Here is a 19,559-nt window from a genome sequence, read left to right on the forward strand (position 1 = left end):
AACTATTTCGTAGCCCTGTTGTAAGGATCAAATGTACAGGTAAACACATGCAAGAGTTCTAGCCCATAGTAAGGACTGAAATAGAAGTTGTCACTATTATTATTGTCTTTTTCATTTTTTATTGGGATTAGATGGTCAAATGCTAACTGTAAAATTTTGTCTTAAGTCTAGATACGGACTCTCGCAGAACACCGATACCCTATTGTTATTTTCAGCCCTTCACTCCAGCCTGTCAGTTTGCTTTAGGACCCTGACGCTGTTTTATAGTTTTTAGCTCTGTGAGATCTGCGAATATGACAGGATTGTATTTATATCTTCATACAAGTCATTCACAATAATTTTCGGCAAGACATGGCTGAGTACAGAGCTCTTTGGCACACCAACAGGGGTCTCCTTGCCAGGGTGAAACTGATCCACTAATCTCACACTCTTCATACAGTAGTTCAACCAGCTTTGCATCTGCTTAACCAGATTATCATTCTGCTCACACATCCCTATCTTGTGTATGAAGTATCATGAGAGATACTGTGGAAAGCCTTTCTGAAATACACTTTTATAAAACTAACAATGCCTGTCTCTCCAAGTCACCTCTTAATTGAAGTTTTATATAGGCCATCTGTAGGCTTACTCAATTATCTCACTCACTGCAGATTATCTATATATCTCCCACGTACAAAGAACAAAGGAGGGTGAACCCATAGAATAATTCATTATTATTATCATTATTGTAACTTGGCTTTAATGGCTTTCCAAATGTTTTAAAAATAGGAGTTTCACATTTTTAATTTCTAGGATACATATGAAATACATCTGTATATCTGTTTTTCAGTTGCCTTGTCAACCAGTCAACCATATACAATTATCTCTAAATTCCTAGACTTTTAATAAACCCCACAAATAAAAATTCCCTTACTGTCTAATGAATGGTACCATCCTTAAACTACAAATCATACAGTTTGTACAGAGAAGTTACTGGTGAGAACAGCAAGAACAAAAATCCTACTTTTGATTTTTCCGTGTACCATTATCCCAGGTCCCCAGGAGCACCAGACTTAATGTATGTGGGGACTTTCACCATGTTGGTGTCTGCTCTCTCCTTTTCCCCTCATCTCCTCATACACTAAGCACTCTCTTCTTAAACAGCCAACCACTTGGTCATGTAAACAGCTTGTGAAACTAATGGCTCTTTGGTATCAGTGAATATGAAACATTAATAACCTCAAAGGCAATTATTAAATCTCCTCCTCTGTCTTAGTATGATGTAGAATTCTTTCACCACCTTCTGCACCCTACTTACCCCACCATGATATTTAATAAATGCCTGGTACTTAGGAGGACCCAGGTTATGGGAAGACACTTCAGTTGAAACCAAGGGACTATAATTCTAATACTGATACTAACAGGATTTCAGTTACATTGAAAAAGTTCCTTCTTAGGGCACCTGGGCACCTGGGTGGCTCAGTCAGTTGAGCATCAAGCTCTTAGATTTCAGCTCAGGTCATGATCTCACGATTCATGGGATTGAGCCCTGTGTTGGGCTCTACCCTGACTGCATGGAGCCAGCTTGGGATTCTCAATCTCTCTCTCTCCCCTACTCCTACCCTGCTTGTGTGGGGTTCCTTTTTGGTGTCTCAGAATACTCATCTATCAAAGGGAAAGATGAGTCTAGATTAGTAATGGAATATCAATTAATTAAAAGCCAACACGTTTATTTTTATTTTGATCATCAACATCTGTATAAAGTGATGGGTAATGTTCTGAAGTTTAAGAATGCTGGAGCGGTTAAGACATTGCTTTTAATTAGTTGCTTTTAATTGACCACATAGTATATACTTTGTGAAACCAGTAATAGTGAGCATATTTATTTTCCTGACTCACTTGTACTTCTTTTAGTTCAATCATATTTCTGATTTGTATGTAATGTGGGTATGTTTTTTCATATGAAATATGGCTTCAGGGATTATACACATTGAAATGAATTTCCTACAGGTCTTGAAATGTTTTGGAAGAAATAGCAAGCAGCAGGCTAAGGTTACTTTATTCAAGAACATTCTTAATTAGTAAAATTAATTTAGAATCCCCATAGTAATTTACTGAAAAATGTTAAGAGAAGTCAAACAAGATGTTTCCTAGTGAACAACAAAAAAAAAATCTGCCCCTATAACCCTATTAGACACTTAACTTTTCAAATTGTCCTTTGAAAATGAGTATATAAAAACCCTGCATAAATGAAGCAGTCAAATGTTTTTTCTATCCCACATAATTTTATTCAGAGATTTATTATCTACCATAAATTTTAAGCAACAGAAATGTTAGTGAATACATTTTCTTGTTTTTTATGCTTATGAGTTCTCAGCATTATATTGGCATGTGAGCAATCAGCCTTGTATGCTTGTAAAGCACAGCATTGAGTTATGGAAGGAGCCATCCTATCATTTAGCCTAGCTCTGTGTCAGGAAGAACATACCCAAATCATCTCAGTGTAATAAAAATAAAAATTTTCCCAATTACAGATGTGGAAACGTGGTTAATGAGAAATTCTAAGTCTATCCAACAACAAACCAAAATGCAATGCTGGCTATAGATTGTGTCCACACTACAGGTTCCCCAGACCTACGTTCTGTCTGTTAGTGTTACTTCTCTAAGGAGAAATTGAATTTTAAAGTGCTACCAGAATGATGTCTAAATAAACATTAGGGCAGGATTTTCCCCACTTGCATGAATATAGTCAAACAAATTTTTTCTTGTAGTTATTTTGTGGGAAAGAAAACTCACTTCTAAAAATTAAGCACAGGTATCTTCAGCTTCTGTAATAAATGTATTTTCTCCGGAGAACAGCGCAACTTTCTCTTAAAATCATAACAGGTGTCCTGATAGAGGTGAAGAAACAAAAATAGCCTGGGTTGGAATGAAGGTATGTTCATGAGCTTTAGTACAATCTTTTCTCTCGTTTCCCCATGTTTCAGGGAAGTCCCAGAAGTTGAAAATCAGTGATGCTGTGGAAATTAACAAGTACTGAAAGTTGTGAGGACATTTGGAGGGCAAATATGTTGCTTGTTACTTGCAAAACTCTGATATTCAAGCCACAGTACGGGATGTGTATAATAGGAAACCTAATAATATAGTGGGAAGCATTTCCTTTCAGCAGAGAGAGAGGAACATACAAAAGGAACAGATGGTGATTAAGTTCGTGGCAGTAGGGTGAAGCACTAAATAGTCTTTGACAGAGCTTGCCCCCAGATAGAATGGCATTGGTGGGGCTTAAATCATTTTTTACATTGCTCAATGACTTTCTTTGCCTGCTCATAAGTCTTCAGAGAATGAATTTCGTTGCAACATGATGTTGCCTTTCTCTGTTAATGTTACATGTCCAATGCTGCATTTGTTTAACCTCATGACCCCAATTTTGGTTTTAGGACCCTCTCTTCAATCTTTCCTCTCTTAAAATGAAATTTTATAGGAAGCAACTCTAGCCCTCAACCATTCTCTTTTAAAATTTGGCATAATAACTAGAAAAACCTGGAGAAGGAAGTGGTTCTGAACCTTAACTGCACAGCAGAATCAGTTGGGGGTCAGTTGGGGGATTTTTTTTTCTCCTTTAAATGCTGATGCTCTGTCTCCATCCAAGAACAATTAAATTTCTAGAAATCTCTCGATTTCTGCCTAGTTTGAACAGTCTGGGCATAGGAATATTTTCAAAATGTCCTCAGGGGATTCTGACGTTCAGTAAGCATGGATAACCTTTGCGTTCAAGCCCTCAAAAATTGGAAGCTTTTTACACAAGCTGTAGTAACTGGCGTTTTGATACACTGCTGAGCAAAAAAGGAGTTTAGCTGAATTGGCAGCCATTCTTCCTTGATGCCCAGTACCTTGGGCTTCTTTTATCATAGTACTTATCCTGTTTTATCATAATTGTTGCTTATTGCTTTCTTTGTCTCTCTCCCCCTCATACAGGGCAATATCTCTGTCTTTCAAGTTCCTAGCCTTCCCATAACACGCTATGGAAAACCAGCTCCTGAAGGGCAGAGGTTAGGGGATTTCTTAAATATGTATATTTTTTTTTCCTTTCAAGTACCTAGCCTTTATATAAGTGATTGAAAAATAGTGAAGTTCATGGGGCGCCTGGGTGGCGTAGTTGGTTGGGCGTCCGACTTCAGCCAGGTCACGATCTCGCGGTCTGGGAGTTCGAGCCCCGCGTCGGGCTCTGGGCTGATGGCTCAGAGCCTGGAGCCTGTTTCCGATTCTGTGTCTCCCTCTCTCTCTGCCCCTCCCCCGTTCATGCTCTGTCTCTCTCTGTCCCAAAAATAAATAAACGTTGAAAAAAAAAAAAAAATTAAAAAAAAAAAAAAAAAAGAAAAATAGTGAAGTTCAATTTTTTTTTAACCAAATTTAGGCTGTTGCGAGGAATAGACTAGTACTTGATAAATTTCAGTCACCTTCACAACATCCTCACAATTTGGGAAAACAGTGTTGAATAAACTTAAGAGAGTTTGATGTTGGTCCTCAGTACTGTAATGCATCTTCTGCTGTCAGACAAGAGGTAAGTCATGGGTGGGCTCATGAAAGGATGACTTTTAAAATAGGCTTCTGTTTTCACTTAGATTAAGCATGACACTAAAATGTGTAATCTTTTCAGATGATGAAATTGAGACACAAAGGCTTTTGGAAACATATTTTGCATTAGCTCCTTTAAAATAAAACCCACTTGGGGACGCCTGGGTGGCTCATTCGGTTAGGCATCCGACTTCAGCTCAGGTCACAATCTCACAGTCTGTGAGTTCGAGCCCCATGTCAGGCTCTGTGCTGTCAGTTCAGAGCCTGGAACCTGCTTTGAATTCTGTGTCTCCCTCTCTCTCTGCCCCTCCCCCACTCACGCTCTTTCTCTATCAAAAAATGAATAAACATTAAAAAAAATTTTTTAAAATAAATAAATAAAACCCACCTGTTACAAGTAGCCTATTAATCCCCCACACTCTCCTTCCCCTGACTTCTCTTATCCAACTGGGCATTGCCCTGTTTCGTCCTTCTTTCCTTCTCTCTGTCTTTGAACAGAGGCCAGACTCCACCCCTCTGTTTCCTTCCACTGTTCCCCAGCTTTGGGACCCTGAGGAGAAAGTCATAGTAGCCCTAGTGAGAAATTGTATCTAACTTCTCAAGAAGACATTAACCCCTGCAGCCTCCCTACCCAACCATCCTACAGAAATACAAACTATTCTTTGTTGGGCCTGTCTCTACATCACCACATTAGCATGTTTTTTTGCAAATTTCCTTGCTTTTCAATTATGTTAGTTTCACTTCAACTGATTAAAAAAAATTTACTTCCTAACATTCAGGCTGGGGTTGGGGAGACATTGGATTTTTTCTTTTTTTCATCAAATCTCTGTAGTATTGTTTGGAGAATACAATAGTGTCCCAGATGAAGGTAGACTAAGGGGTCTTCCCTTCTAGGAGCCTTCTAGCTTTGTAATGATGGGGCAAAATGAGGGAAGAGGCTCCAAGGGACTATAGAGGAAGATCTATGGGGACACTGAAATATGTTCACTACAGTTTGTATTATTTTATTTTATATCCGATTAAAAAAATGAGATCAGAATGGCCTCTTCAATCTTTATAATTTATAAACTGTACCCTTCTCCATTAACTCCATTCTGAGCTCAAGCTAAGAAATACTATATTCTATTTATGCCCAAACTTTTTTATCTTAATAAACTCTTAAAATTATTCAACAGTATTTCAGTTTGATTCAACTTAGATGTTTTTCATTCTAATAAAGTGTCATATGTTATCGTTCAATAGCATTGATTGAATGCCAGAGAGCATCTTAATGAGACTTTAAAAGCTGTCCCTGGGGGCGCCTGGGTGGCGCAGTCGGTTGAGCATCCGACTTCAGCCAGGTCACGATCTCACAGTCCATGAGTTCGAGCCCCGCGTCAGGCTCTGGGCTGATGGCTCAGAGCCTGGAGCCTGTTTCCGATTCTGTGTCTCCCTCTCTCTCTGCCCCTCCCCTGTTCATGCTCTGTCTCTCTCTGTCCCCCCAAAAAAAATAAACATTGAAAAAAAAATTAAAAAAAAAAAAAAAAAAAAGCTGTCCCTGTCCAAAACATGCCTACATTTACCTATGGAAACAACTATGTAAATAATCAGTTTCAATATCATATATTATATGCTGTAGTAGAGGTACATATAAAATGTTTAAAGAAATTATGCCTCGGAAATGCTAGAATAAATTGCTAGTAATCATTAGAATCATACTTCTCCAATGGGCTGTTTTATTATTAACTTAGTCAACAATTTATAATCATTCCCTTATTCTTCCTTGAGGTTTTTAAGCCACTGGAAAATATACTTGCCTTGAATACACCTGAAACAGACTAACTACCTCTGCTGCATTGTCTGTTGCTTTCAAAGCGGACACATTTGGACATCATTGTACCTCATAGCTCTTATGAACCAGGCCCTTTATGATTCCAGTCCCACCAAGCCTCCTGTGCCAGTCATGCAATTACATCAAGTGAAATTCATCAATAACAAAGTAATGACAGAGAACTGTATTACAACACCAACGCAATGTCCATTGAATCAGAACATTAATTTCAGGAACACAGAGGCTTTTGAAAAACCATAAAGGGGTTTGTGAATTGTTTGAGGAGCACACTCCAAATATTTCCAGAAGGTAGCTACCCTTCCTATGTATGAATTGTCTTCCTATTTATGTATTTGCCTGTCAGTGGTCAGGTGAGTCCTGCAAATCAGAGGGCCCAGAAATAATTTCTTAGGTCTGTTGTATGTTTGTGTTTGTTAACAGCCATCAAACTCAATGTGCTTCCTCGTCTGTGTATACGTGTCTTGGTGATACAGTGATGCTCCCTCTCTGCCACAGGTTATCAGCAGCCTGCAGAGTAACAGTACTAAGACAGAAGGATAGCTCCTCTCTAGTGAACCCATTGAAAATGAAAGGAAAACCAAGTCCACGTTTTGTGGTCCATCTCCCAGATTATATGAACTGACTATCTCATTAGCGATTAAAACAGCAGCTGTTAGTATCTTCGAACCAGTTGATCAGTTTAATTATTTTGGAATCCAGCTAGATTCCTCTTCTTTTAGCCAACATGGGGATTTCATTCTCTCCAAACTTACCCCACAAAAAATAAAAAATAAATTAAATAAATTGAAATGGTTCTGAAAGCAGTGCTGTTGGCCGCCATATGTTTACAGACTCAATACACTCTTGTCCAAGCGGTAGTAATAAGTACTATGCAACTGGTTTTTCAGCTAATGCTGCAGTGGCATCACAGATTTACTCACTGTATATTCAGATGTACCAAGAAATATAGTGCCATTGTTCTGTAAAAGAGCCCTTATCTCTTTCACCAGCTTCCACACAGCGAGGAGTAGAAAGTAGAGACGTACTAAAGTTAGCCCAAACATAATCTGAGTCAATAATTTAGTTTCTCTTTAACTGCTTCTTCAAAAAACTTACTTAGTTTCACCATTTTCTCTCTTTGTTATTTTGACCTTTCCTAAGATGGTACTTGGGCTATTTATTAGAGGGTTAGGAGATCTAGTACATTGGCAAGGAGGGGTCCTGCAGGCACCCTGCTGATCCTCGGTTTGTCCCGCCACAAGGAGGCTACAAACAAATGGCCCACACAGACCCATCTCTGGGCATTTTACAGGGACTTCATACAGAACTCAGAGAATGGTACATCCATGCCCTAACCTCTCTTATCTATATCAAGACCCAGGGATCCCGGCAAGCTCTGTCTCATACTCATGTTGAACTTTCACCACAGTGGCCCACTGGCTCTGCCATGTGGGCACTGAAAGAACCGTGAGGCTAGAGTTCACTCTATGCCTGGCCATTCCATAAGACCCTAGCGACTTGGTTGTGGCAGCTCCCTATTGGAAAGTTCACTCCACACTACATTCTTTCCTCAGGGCACCATTAGGGAGAGAGATAAGAATTCCTCTGCTCTCAGAGTTGCCTGAAACATCTGTGACACACTTGCAGCTTCAGCTAAAGAAGCAAGATTTGGGCTCAGGATTCTGACACTCTACCGTCTTTATTACTTTTTTTTTTTTTTTTTTTTTTTTTTGCTATCCCTCAAATGGCAAGGGGCAGCCTTTTATTTTATTTCCCCAAGCCATTTCTTTCTCCTACCATATGACTGCAGACTTCATAATGTAGTTCCAAAAGGAGTATCTTCTCTACATTAAGGGAGAAATTCTATGATCTATCATTTTCATGATTAGATATTCTTGTTCATATGTTAAAGGAATTTAAGAAATCTATTCTCTTTGTTCATCTTCCTTTTCCTGTCTCTCCCTGCTCTCTCTCCCTCTTGCTTGTCAAGGTCATTATTTTTGTTAAAAGCATCAAATAGCATCCCTTCTCTGGGATGTCAGAAGGCAGAAAAAATGTTTTTTTGTTTTGTTTTGTTTTGTTTTGTTTTTTAATTTATTTATTTACTTTGAGGGAGAGAGCATACAACCAGGGGAGGGGCAGAGAGAGAGAGAATCCCAAGCGGGCCCTGCACTGTCAATGCCAAGGCTGACGTGGGGCTCAAACTGACTAACCGTGAGATCATGATGTGAGCTGCGATCAAGTGTTGGACCCTCAATGGACTGAGCCACTCAAGCACCCCATGAAAGAATGTTTTGAAAGGGTAAATTGCAGCACCAGTATGTATTTACAAATATTATATTTGTTACCTTAATCTATTTTCTACATCCATCTTAATTATATTTGTTACCTTAATCTATTTTCTACATCCATCTTGAATCAGTACTTCAAACTACTGTGCTTCTTTCCAGATAGTGTGAACATCATCTGTGACATCTCAGTGTTATCAAACTTGTTATCAGTATACTTGAGATACTGTGTTTAGTATTGTAGGGGAGGAAAAACATTCTCCCTCTATCCTATGAGGTTCTCCAACTGAAGTTCTGGAAGTTAGACTTATAAAAACAAGATTAACAAAAGAAAAGCAGAATCTTCTTAACATGTGCAGAGTGCTGCATACACGTGGAAGAATTAAGTGATGAGTAAGCCAACGGGGTGGTTAGATCTTGGGGTTTATATAACATCTAACAAAGAATAACGTTTTAGAGAAGTGACAAGACAAAGGAAAAGAATTTAGGCTCTTAGTGGTGGTAAACTGTGGGAAGATAAATGTATAGGGAAACTAATGGAAGATAAGGGTTGTTTTAGTAAGGTTTGTTATGGAGATTCCTCTCAGGGCTGTCTCTGTGCTAATAAGAGTCTAGAGTGTCTTTCTTGATTGAGAATCATCCTTCCCTTTCTGGTAGAGAGGGAGAGGACAGAATGTGTGTGTGTGTGTGTGTGTGTGTGTGTGTGTGTGTGTGTGTGTGTTGCTTGTTAGTTGCCTTTAGCTCAAAATCATCCTCCTGTCAGAGTGACATGTTTTGGGGTAGAATGCTCTGAGCCTCTTCTCTCCCCCATTTGAAAATTTAAGTTTTGTACATTAAAAGTCATGTTGGTAGCTAGGGTGGAAGATCTGAGTTAGAAGTTGTAAGATTAGAGATCTGTAAAGGAGGATAAAAACATAGATTTGAAAAAGCAGGAAAGAACAAACCTAAGTATATTGCTCCGTATCTTATTGAATCAGTCTCTCAATCCTGAGAATAGGTCTGTCCAGATAAACAATTGTGTCTCATTTCTAGAGGCAGTGGTGCAGGTGGAAAGAGGGCACCCCCTTAAAGGGACCCCTATATGGTTGAGCATTCAGACATTTAATGAGGGGCATTTCTGTGGAAACAAAAGGAAAACAAAGTTTAATGGTTAGAACAAACTATAAACCCAGTTTTTTAATCCAGAAGACAGGGAATCAAGATTTCTAGATGTTGGGCTTGAAACATCCTTAGATGATAGAGTGAGAATAAACAGTGGCAATCCGATGAATTTTCTGTTTTGTAGTTTGGGTGTCTCTGCCGATGGCGTATACATCAGTGTCACAGTCACAGTTATTTTTCAGAGTGGAGCAGGGAAGCATCCAGCTTCAGCTTGCAGGGCATTTTCAGATAAGGATCTGGGCAGTTGGGTTTTAGTTCTCAGTGACACCAAGCCAAGAGGGTGAGAGATAAATTGGAAACCTTAATTACTGACAAAATGCACAAAGATATAAGATCCAATTTACAAAGAGATGGAAATAGTTCAAAGATACTGAACATACATAAGGGTAGGTTATAATTTTTCACTGAAACATAGAATTTTTCCCTACAATTACCCCCTATTTCTTTTTTTAAAATGTTTATTTTTGAGAAGGAGAGAGAGTGTGAGCAGGGAAGGGGCAGAGAGAGAGAGAGAGAGAGAGAGAGAGAGAGAGAAAGAGACATAGAATCCGAAGCAGGCTCCAGGCTCTGAGCTGTCAGCACAGAATCCGATGCAGGGCTTGAACTCACAAGCCATGAGACCATGACCTGAGCCAGAGTTGTGAGATCATGACCTGAGCTGAAGTCAGATGTTGAACCGACTGAGCCACTCAGGTGCCCCCATCCCCAATTTCTATTAAAGATAACCAAAGTAAGACTGATTTGTTCACAGTATGAGCCTGGTCAAGTTAAACTTGGCCTGGTTATTTACAAAAGTGCAGCAAGAATAGTGACTGGCCAGATAGGCTCTTTTGTTTAAGTTTGCTCTACTGGAACTTTTTTATAATGAAAATTTTTTTTATTAAGTTTATTAGTTTAATTCCAGCATAGGTAACATACAGTGTTATATTAGTTTCAGATGCACAATATAGTGATTCAGCAATTCTGTACATTACTCTGTGCTCATCACCAGTAAAACTCTTTAATCGCCATCACCCATTTCACTGGGCCTATTTCACCCCATCCCCTTACCCACCTCCCCTCTCATAAATATCTGTTTGCTTTTTATAGTTAAGGGTCTATTTCTTGGTTTGTCTCTTTTTCCCCCTTTGTTCAGTTGTTTTGTTTCTTAAATGCCACATGAATGAAATCATATGGTATTTGTCTCTAATTGACTTATTTCCTTTACTTTCCTCTGGTTCCATCTATGTTGTTGCAAATGGCAGGCTTTTATTCTTTTTTATGGCTGAATATTATTCCAGTGTGTGTGTGTGTGTGTGTGTGTGTGTGTGCATAGACAGATATAGAGATAGAGATATACTTCTTCTTTATCTACTCATCCACCAGTGGACAGTTGGGCTACTTCCATAATTTGGCTTTTGTAAATAATGCTACAATAAATATAGGAGTACATACATCCTGTTAAATTAGTGTTTTTGTATTCTTTGAGTAAATACCCAGACTGTGATTACTGGATGATAGAGTAGTTCTATTTTTAATTAAAAAAATATTTTTTTAACGTTTATTTGTTATTGAGAGACAGAGAGACACAGAGCATGAGCAGGGGAGGGGTAGAGAGAGGGAAAGAAAGAATCTGAAGTAAGCTCCAGGCTCTGAGCTGTCAGCACAGAGCCCAACACGGGGCTCAAACTCATGAACTGTGAGATCATGACCTGAGCCAAAGTCAGTTGCCTAACCAGCTGAGCCACCCAGGCGCCCCGCTGTTTTTAATGTTTTAAGGAACCTCCATACTGTTTTCCTTTATTGGAACTTTTAATAAGGAATCTCAGACTAGACTTTTAAATGCCTCTTGATACTAGGAGGTCAAGCCAAGAAGTAACCTATGGATGTACCTATGAAACTATCACTAAACACTGACAGATTAGATTTAATTCTATAGAAATAAATTATATGACATGAAAAAATTTAATACCTATAGATTTAGTATATTTCTCTCTTCCTGAGTTTCCCAAAATATTTTAAGATTGCCAGGCCTGCTAGGAACTGACCTTTCTTAACTCACCTATAAGTCCAGGAACCCTGTAAGTCAGCTACCACACTGGTTTTTTTCAAGAGACCTTGTAAGCAGTGACTCTGTAAAGTAAATCTTACTTTATTAAATCTGTTTGGTCATATCTGGTTCTATGCAAAGAATTCTTAAATATGAAATTCCAGTCAACGCCTTGGTAATATAACCAGTGTTTTCAATGGTGTCCTGTTACAAGGAGAACAGAGTCTTATTAAACTAGTAATGTTTCAAGCAAAAGGTTGTAAGAAGGAGTTCAGGAGCATATTTGCTTATTATCAGAAATATAGGACAATTACTATTGAATCTTTTCTTTTTCTTAAGTGTAGAAAGTCCAGTGAATTCTTTTTGGTGGGAGATCCAAAATATATTTGCCAAGAGTTTTGTATGAGAAGATCTGAAGTTGTTGGAGTCTAGTTATAGAGTAAGAGACAGTAAACACAGGCTTACTGTGTGTTCCCAGGACCTGTGCTAAAGCTATTTCCTGGCTATCAGTATTTACTTATCTCACAACTGCCTGAGTGCCTTTTGCAATGTTCAATTTTTTGTTCTAAATCTAAACTCCACTTTCTAATCTTGTTAAGGGCAAGGAAATGAATTCTCCTGTTTCTCCCCCCCCCCCACCCCACCATCCCACCCTTTTTTTTAATGTTTAATCTGATCTTCCAATAGGTACCATTAGGACATTTGTTTATGATGAGAGCTCTCTAAAAATCTTCTTAGATATTTTCCAAATGTATTTTTCCAAACTGAAGATCTATCATCAGGCCTTCAAAAGGTAGGATCTCCAAAGGTATACCCATTCTAATTGCAGCACAAACCAGAAAGCCTTTTCAAGGAGAGACCCACAGGCAACTTTCCAGGCTTAGAGTAAATGCTTACATGGATGCAAGAGGCATCCCTGGACTCGGTACAGACGACATAGTCCCCATGATCCAAAAAGGTCACTTCCAAAGATAATAAAAGAAAGCAAAGACTTCACTGTCTCAGACAGTAAGAAAACTTAGGTCTCCCACAAAAATGAGATGCCTCCAATCACAGAGCCATTAATCTATTATACTTGGTAGGCTATTTAGGCAGGAGGTTTCCCAGCACTGACAAGGCAATGAAGGGAAAAGATGATAAAGGCCCTTATGGGATGAGACCCCTTGTTTGAACAAATTCCCCTGAGAGCTGGCACAGACAGTGGGGACGTGTCTTGGGTCCTCATCTTGATAGATGGCCATCTGCAGGTACAGGCCTGACAACCTATATCTCCCAGGAAGCAGAGAGATCAGGGAGAGTCCACATCCACTGGATTCAAGCCAACTTCTCAAGACACAAAACAAGTCAGAAGGAGACTCCATATCGTTTTTTTAAATTGATGACCCACAGCAAAGTTTGTCATCCAAACAGACTTTGGTCTGGTGAGAACTATAAAGTGACTGGGCTGTGAGGCCAGCTCAAACAACAGGCTTATAGGATTTCTGCTTGTGTTTTACCCTATGATTTTCCCCCTGGTGACAAATGACACAAAAGACAGAGACAAAGGGAAATTGTAGCTACCCGAGAGAGAAATGGAGCGATAGCAAATGGCCAAAATACCACATACCCAACATAGTTCACACAAATGTTTTTTCCTGTTAAATTTAATTTGGAAAGGAGAAATGTTTACCATACTTTCTTGACTGGACCCTACAGACATTAATCGGAAAGGCTGATTTTGGTAAGAATTCTTTGCTTCCTTGATCAGTTGTCCTAAGATTTACTGGAACCTCTGGGGTAAGTGGAATTTTCCAGGTATCTCATCTGGGTTGCCAGTTTATGGGAGCAAAATATTCCCTTACTTCTCTTAGGTTCAGTGGCTGGGGCTTCAGAATACAGTGATGAAAGACAGATTAACAAGAGAAAAATCAAACATAGTCTATTAACACATGTATCACACATGCGTGTGGGAGAACTCAGTGATGAGGCTCTCAAAAGGGTGATTAGAACCAGGAGCTTGTATAATATAGGAACAAAGAACCATACATTTTTTAGAGAAATTATGAGGCAAAGGAAAAGGGGTTTAGGCTCTTAGGGATCGTAAACTGTGAGAAGGTAAATATGTGAGGAAACTAATGGAAGATAACAGCTAGTTAGTAAGGTATGTTATGTTGATTATTCTGGTGCCATCTGTAGGCTGAGTCTACAGTTGTCTTTGGTGATTAAGAATTATCCTGATCTTCCTGGTAGAGAGAGGGAGGGCAGAGAGTTTTTTGTGTATGCTGTCTGCTTCTTTGCAATTGCATTCAGCTCAAAATAACCCTTATGTCAGAGTGGCATATTTTGGGGTGGCATACTCCGAACTCCTTTAGTACTGAAAGGGAGTAGATTTTGTTACCCCAAAATATGACTCTTTGGCATAAAGATTATTTTGACCTAAATATAATAAAAACTCAGCAGATTCAGGAAAAACACTTTACATCCCTGCCCCCCACCCTACCCCTCACACAGCTGGAGAAGGGGTCTGACTTGGGAAGAGAGCTATTACTAGAGATAGCTTTTTTTTTTTTAACATAAGAAATTTATCAGAATAACAGGGCACCTTTGTTTTCCAAAAATTTCCTCTGCCTTCCCATGAATGGCCTTCCTCCTCTTTGGATCCCCAGACTCCCATCCCTTTCCACTGTGGCTTAGGATGTCATATAAGCCTCAATCTCCTGGCTACTTTTTGTATCTCATATTTTATGGGGCTCTCATATATACAACATGTATTTGATTTTCTCTTGTCTTATATCAGTTTAATTATTAGACCAGCCAAAGAACCTAGAATAAAAAAAGGAAATTTTTCTACCCCTACAGTATGGATCATATATATTTCATTTGTAAGGTCTTGATGAGACACTTCAAATATCCACAGCAGCATTTCTTATTTTTCCTACCTCGTGCCAAACCCTAATATTTTTTAGCCTCTTGTGGGCTCTTAGGAACTACAGCAGTAATAGATTTTTTTATGTCATATGTTTTTAAGAATCCGATAAAAAATCATGGATTTTCTGCACCCCCGACCCTTGCCAAATACTTTCACACTCACAAAATTCTGCTTAAACTTAAAAAACAAATCCAGATTATAAATTCCACATCTAGAGTCAGCTCTCAGCCATGACAGAATAACTTATATCAAACTAACCATCTCTCTAAAAAGACGTACAATAGCAGAATAATGATAATAAAAAAAATACCAAGCCCTCTGCGTTATTGGAGGGCAACTGAGGTAGCCAGTGGGATCTGTAAGATCCTACGGAGAAGGGAAATGCATTCAAGAGAACTTGGAATTTTTTATTGCCTTTCAGTTCAAAATATTTACCCTTCCTTAAGTGACGTGGGCTGAGAAGCCAAGCAGAATGTGGTGACCTAGAGCTTTCAGCAGCTTCATAAGGCTGAGGGAGACGAAAATTAGAATTAAGAGTAGCAATGATGCAGGATTTCCTGGGAAAAGAAAAGAGAGACATGAGCTCTTCGCCAATTGGGGCATTTGCTAATAACTAAGCTCAAAGACTGAGCATAGCTCTTGGCAGTGTCATGGTTGTACGCAAACTAAAATTAGAGTTCAGGGCCCATTTCAGGATGGACAGAGAATTCATGTCTCAAAGAACTTAGTTGGTCCTATAAATCAGTTAGACAAAACCTCCTTTAAAACATTGGCAACCAATTTGACTAAGCACTTCACAAAAGAGGCTATCTAAATGGTTAATACACATGTTCATCTCATTACACCTACCAGAATATGGCTAAAATTTAAGAAAAAGGCAAATCTGAGGATTTGGAGAAAGGTGCACACTTATACACTACTAGTGGGAATATAATTTGTGTATCCACTTTGGAAAACCTGTTTTGCCAAATCTACCAAAACTGAATATTCATCAATATGATCAATAATTCTACTCCCAGATTTTTACCCAATAGCAATGAATAAGTTCCAGAAGACAGATGTGAGAAGTTATAAGAGCATTATGTATAATATTTTTAAAAATTGGAAACAACTCAAATATCCATCAGTAATAAAGTAGATAAATAAATTTTGGTATGTTCACACTGTAGAGGAATACGTAATAATAAAGATAATATGGGTGCTTGTCTTGAACATAGTGTTGTTCACATTAAGCAGGCACAAAAGAATGAATAATATATGTATATATGAACTCAAAAACAGACTGATGTGTGGTGAAAGGTGAAAATAGTGGTTACTCTTCAAGGGAAATAATGCTTAGGATAGCATAAGGGAAATATCCAAGTTACAGACTATTTCTTGAAGTGGATGATACTTACACAGGCATAGTCACTTGGAGTATTTACCAGTAAAGCTGTATACTTTCGATATGTGCATTTTTCTGTATTTATGTTATTCTTCAAGTTTTAAAAAGTTTGCTTAAAAGAGTTATTAAACTTATGGGAGACTGTTTTGAACAAAATCCTTTAATCCTTCATTATTCCAGGAAGCAATTTGCAAAGTCCAGAAGGCTCCTTTGGGGCATCCTGCACAATAATTTTAAAAAAGCCATATTTTCATAGTTACCTCAACTACACATTTACAGTTGGTGATAACCAAGATCCCCGTGTTTGAAGTTATATGCTAATTAATCCATTACATGGAATAAGAAAATCAGAGTATTGATAACCAGTTTGAAGTTGAGTTAAGGAAGATGGGATTTCATTAAATGATTCTTCTACTTGTGTGTATGTTTAAAATTTTTCTCAAGTTTTTTTTTTAAGAAGGGTAACACAGAATCTGCCTAGTCAGCAGCAAAAAACAATTTATATTACAATTAGATTCCCATAGAGGAGGACAAAGAAGAGTCAGAAAAAGAAATAATATACAAAATTGGATGCTAAAATTTTGTTTGTTTCAGCTACAAGTTTTAGTTAAACATCTCAAACTCCTACCTTTTTTCCAGAAAACTGAATCCTACTTTTATTTCTGTGGTTTATTTTAACCCCACCTTCTCTAAAAAGTCTAATTACTAGTCTTGCCTTTGACTTCTATTCAATTATTATTTGTATCACTTAATTGATCGTCATTATGTGGTATGCAACCCCAGCTGTTATATTTCTATCCATGTTATTTTTCTTCAAAATATTTTACTGCCTGCCTGGGAAATTTGCTATGTCCAGACAATATTAAACACTCAGTATGTTTGGGGCACCTGGGTAGCTCAGTAGGTTAAGTGTCTGACTTTGACTCAGGTCATGATGTCACGCTTCGTGAGTTCCAGCCACACGTCGGGCTCTGTGCTGACAGTCTGGAGCCTCCTTCGGATTATGTGTCTCCCTGTCTCTCTCTGCTCTTTCCCCACTCATGCTCTCTCTCTCCTTCAAAAATAAATAAACATTAAAAAAAATTCAGTAGGTTTAATTTATAATTTATAAAACATATTGTCATTGTGTTGATAGTTTATTTATTGGAGATTTACTGTTTGTTGTAACATTTTAAAACATGGTTTGTTCTTCTTACATGCTACTTATTAAATATGCTCATTTACTTATTTAGTCTTAGTAGAACCCATATGGACTTCCTATTATTATCTTTATTTTATGAATTAGATAACTAAGTTGCACAGAATGTTTACAAGGCATCACACACTATGTGTAGGAGCTCCCAACCTATATTTTAAAATCTGGGGTGCCTAGGTAGCTCAGTTGGTTAAGCATCCAACTTCAGCTCAGGTCATGATCTCACCGTTTGTGAGTTCAAGTCCCGCATGGAGCCTGCTTCAGATTATGTGTCTCCCTCTCTCTCTGCCCCTTCCCCGCTCACGCCCTGTGTCTCTCTGTCTCCCAAAAATGAATAAACATTAAAAAAACATTTTTTAAATAAATGGATGGATGGATGGATGGATGGATGGATGGATGGATAGATAGATAAAATCTACCTAATGCTGCATCTTGATTGTGTAGTGGGCCTAGCATAGTGCAGTAGAAAAAGAAAGCTTCCAATGTGCTTCCAGAATCTAAAGCATTTTCTATAGAATGTTGGCTTTTTCTTAATTAAAACGAAATTTTCTTTACTTCAGAAGCTATGGGACACAAAGTCTGTTCTTGCTGAATTTGTATTTTCTTCACAAGACTATTTGAATTATATCATTAAAATTAGTCCTAAATTTATGTAACTAGTATTGAACTGCTTACCATTAATTAATCTATTTGCAAATTCTCCAGTCGAGGACTGCAATACATTTATGTTATCTCAGAAAAAGTATATAACCTTGTGAATATAATTGAAGAGGGAATCTTAACTAATTCTTTTACTGTCCTTTGGAAACAAACTTCAGGTCCCATTGTGGAGTCAGCCAAATAGCTGCTGTGTTGTATCACAAAGGCTCATTAGATGAAAGTGTAGTACACTGTTAAATATTTGAGGACCAGAAATTGACTGGCACTGATGAGAATTTGCTCACTGATCCTGAGGAAGTCATTGCACCTCTTTAAACACACTTTGCTCTTCTTAACTGCCGCATATTAAATGTGCTCAGGAACCCCACTGTGCTTCTGAAAATAACCATCTCTGGACTGGACCCAGAGAAGTATGCCTCTTGTTTCCAAATTGGGGCTTCTAGTCAAAACATATGGGCACACAAATGGGAAAACTAATTTAAATTAACTGAGATCTCAAAAATCCGTAATTACCACTAACATTGTGGTATATGTTTCCTATCTCCTTTTACTAACAAATATTAACCTTTATGTTGATGAAATCAACAGGAAAAGAAGATACTATTATAGATTCCACACATATTTGTATAATTGGCCAGTATTATGTGTATTAAATGCTAAAAGACATGCTAGAACAAATGCTATTTCAGATTTTTTTATTTTTTAATGTTTATTTATTTATTTAGAGAGAGAGAGTTTGAGAGCATGAGCAAGGGAGGGTCAGAGAGAGAGGGAGGGAGAGAATTCCAAGCAGGCTGTATGTACTCTCTCAGTGCAGAGCCCCACACAGGGCTCGATCTTACTAACTGAGATCATGACCTGAGCCAGTATCAAGAGTCGGTGACTTAACTGACTGAGCCACCCATATACCCCATTTTAGACTTCTGATACATACTGTTAAATTGCTTTCTTGAAATTTTGACACAATTTACACTCCCCACAACAGCATGTAACAGCACCAGTTTCCAAGATCCATACTTAAAAGCTTGTTATTTTTTAATCTTTATCAGATTCATTGGCATCTCAATATTTTATTTGCCTTCATTTGATTACTGTGGTAGTTGAACGTTTCCATTGGTTATTGACATTTGAATTTCTTTGGGGAAGAATTGTTTCTTTATGCTATTTTTTTCCTATTATGCTATTCAGGTTATTCTTACTAATTTGTAAGCTCACCTTCTATTGCTGTCTTGTTAGATATATAGATGATAGATAGATAGATCCATTTATATGTATCTACATATGAATCCAGGTATATACATATAACCATTTTCTAAATATTTTTCTAAATTTCTAAAATTGTTTTTTTTTTATGTTTTTGATATATAGAAGTTTCAAATTTGTAAGTGATTAGACTTATCAGACCTTTAGGATTTTGGCCTTCATTGTCATGCTTAGGACAGCCTTCCTTTTAATAAAAGTGCATATTACTTATAAGCGTTTTATGATTTTATTTCAAAATTTAACTTAAAATGTATTTTGTTACAAAATATAAGGTAGGGATCAAAAAATTTCTTATTTTAAACTAACT

The 19,559-nt window shown here is 37.8% G+C and overlaps 1 protein-coding gene across 1 annotated transcript in view; it reads left to right on the forward strand.

Annotated features, from left to right (window-relative positions):
• The window catches only part of B3GALT1 (beta-1,3-galactosyltransferase 1), a 355,371-nt gene that overhangs the window by 70,788 nt on the left and 265,024 nt on the right, over positions 1–19,559 (forward strand). The window lies entirely within an intron of this gene.

This window comes from Puma concolor, chromosome C1 (assembly GCF_028749965.1).
Source record: "Puma concolor isolate L17-30 chromosome C1, mPumCon1.1.hap2, whole genome shotgun sequence".
NCBI lineage: Eukaryota > Metazoa > Chordata > Mammalia > Carnivora > Felidae > Puma > Puma concolor.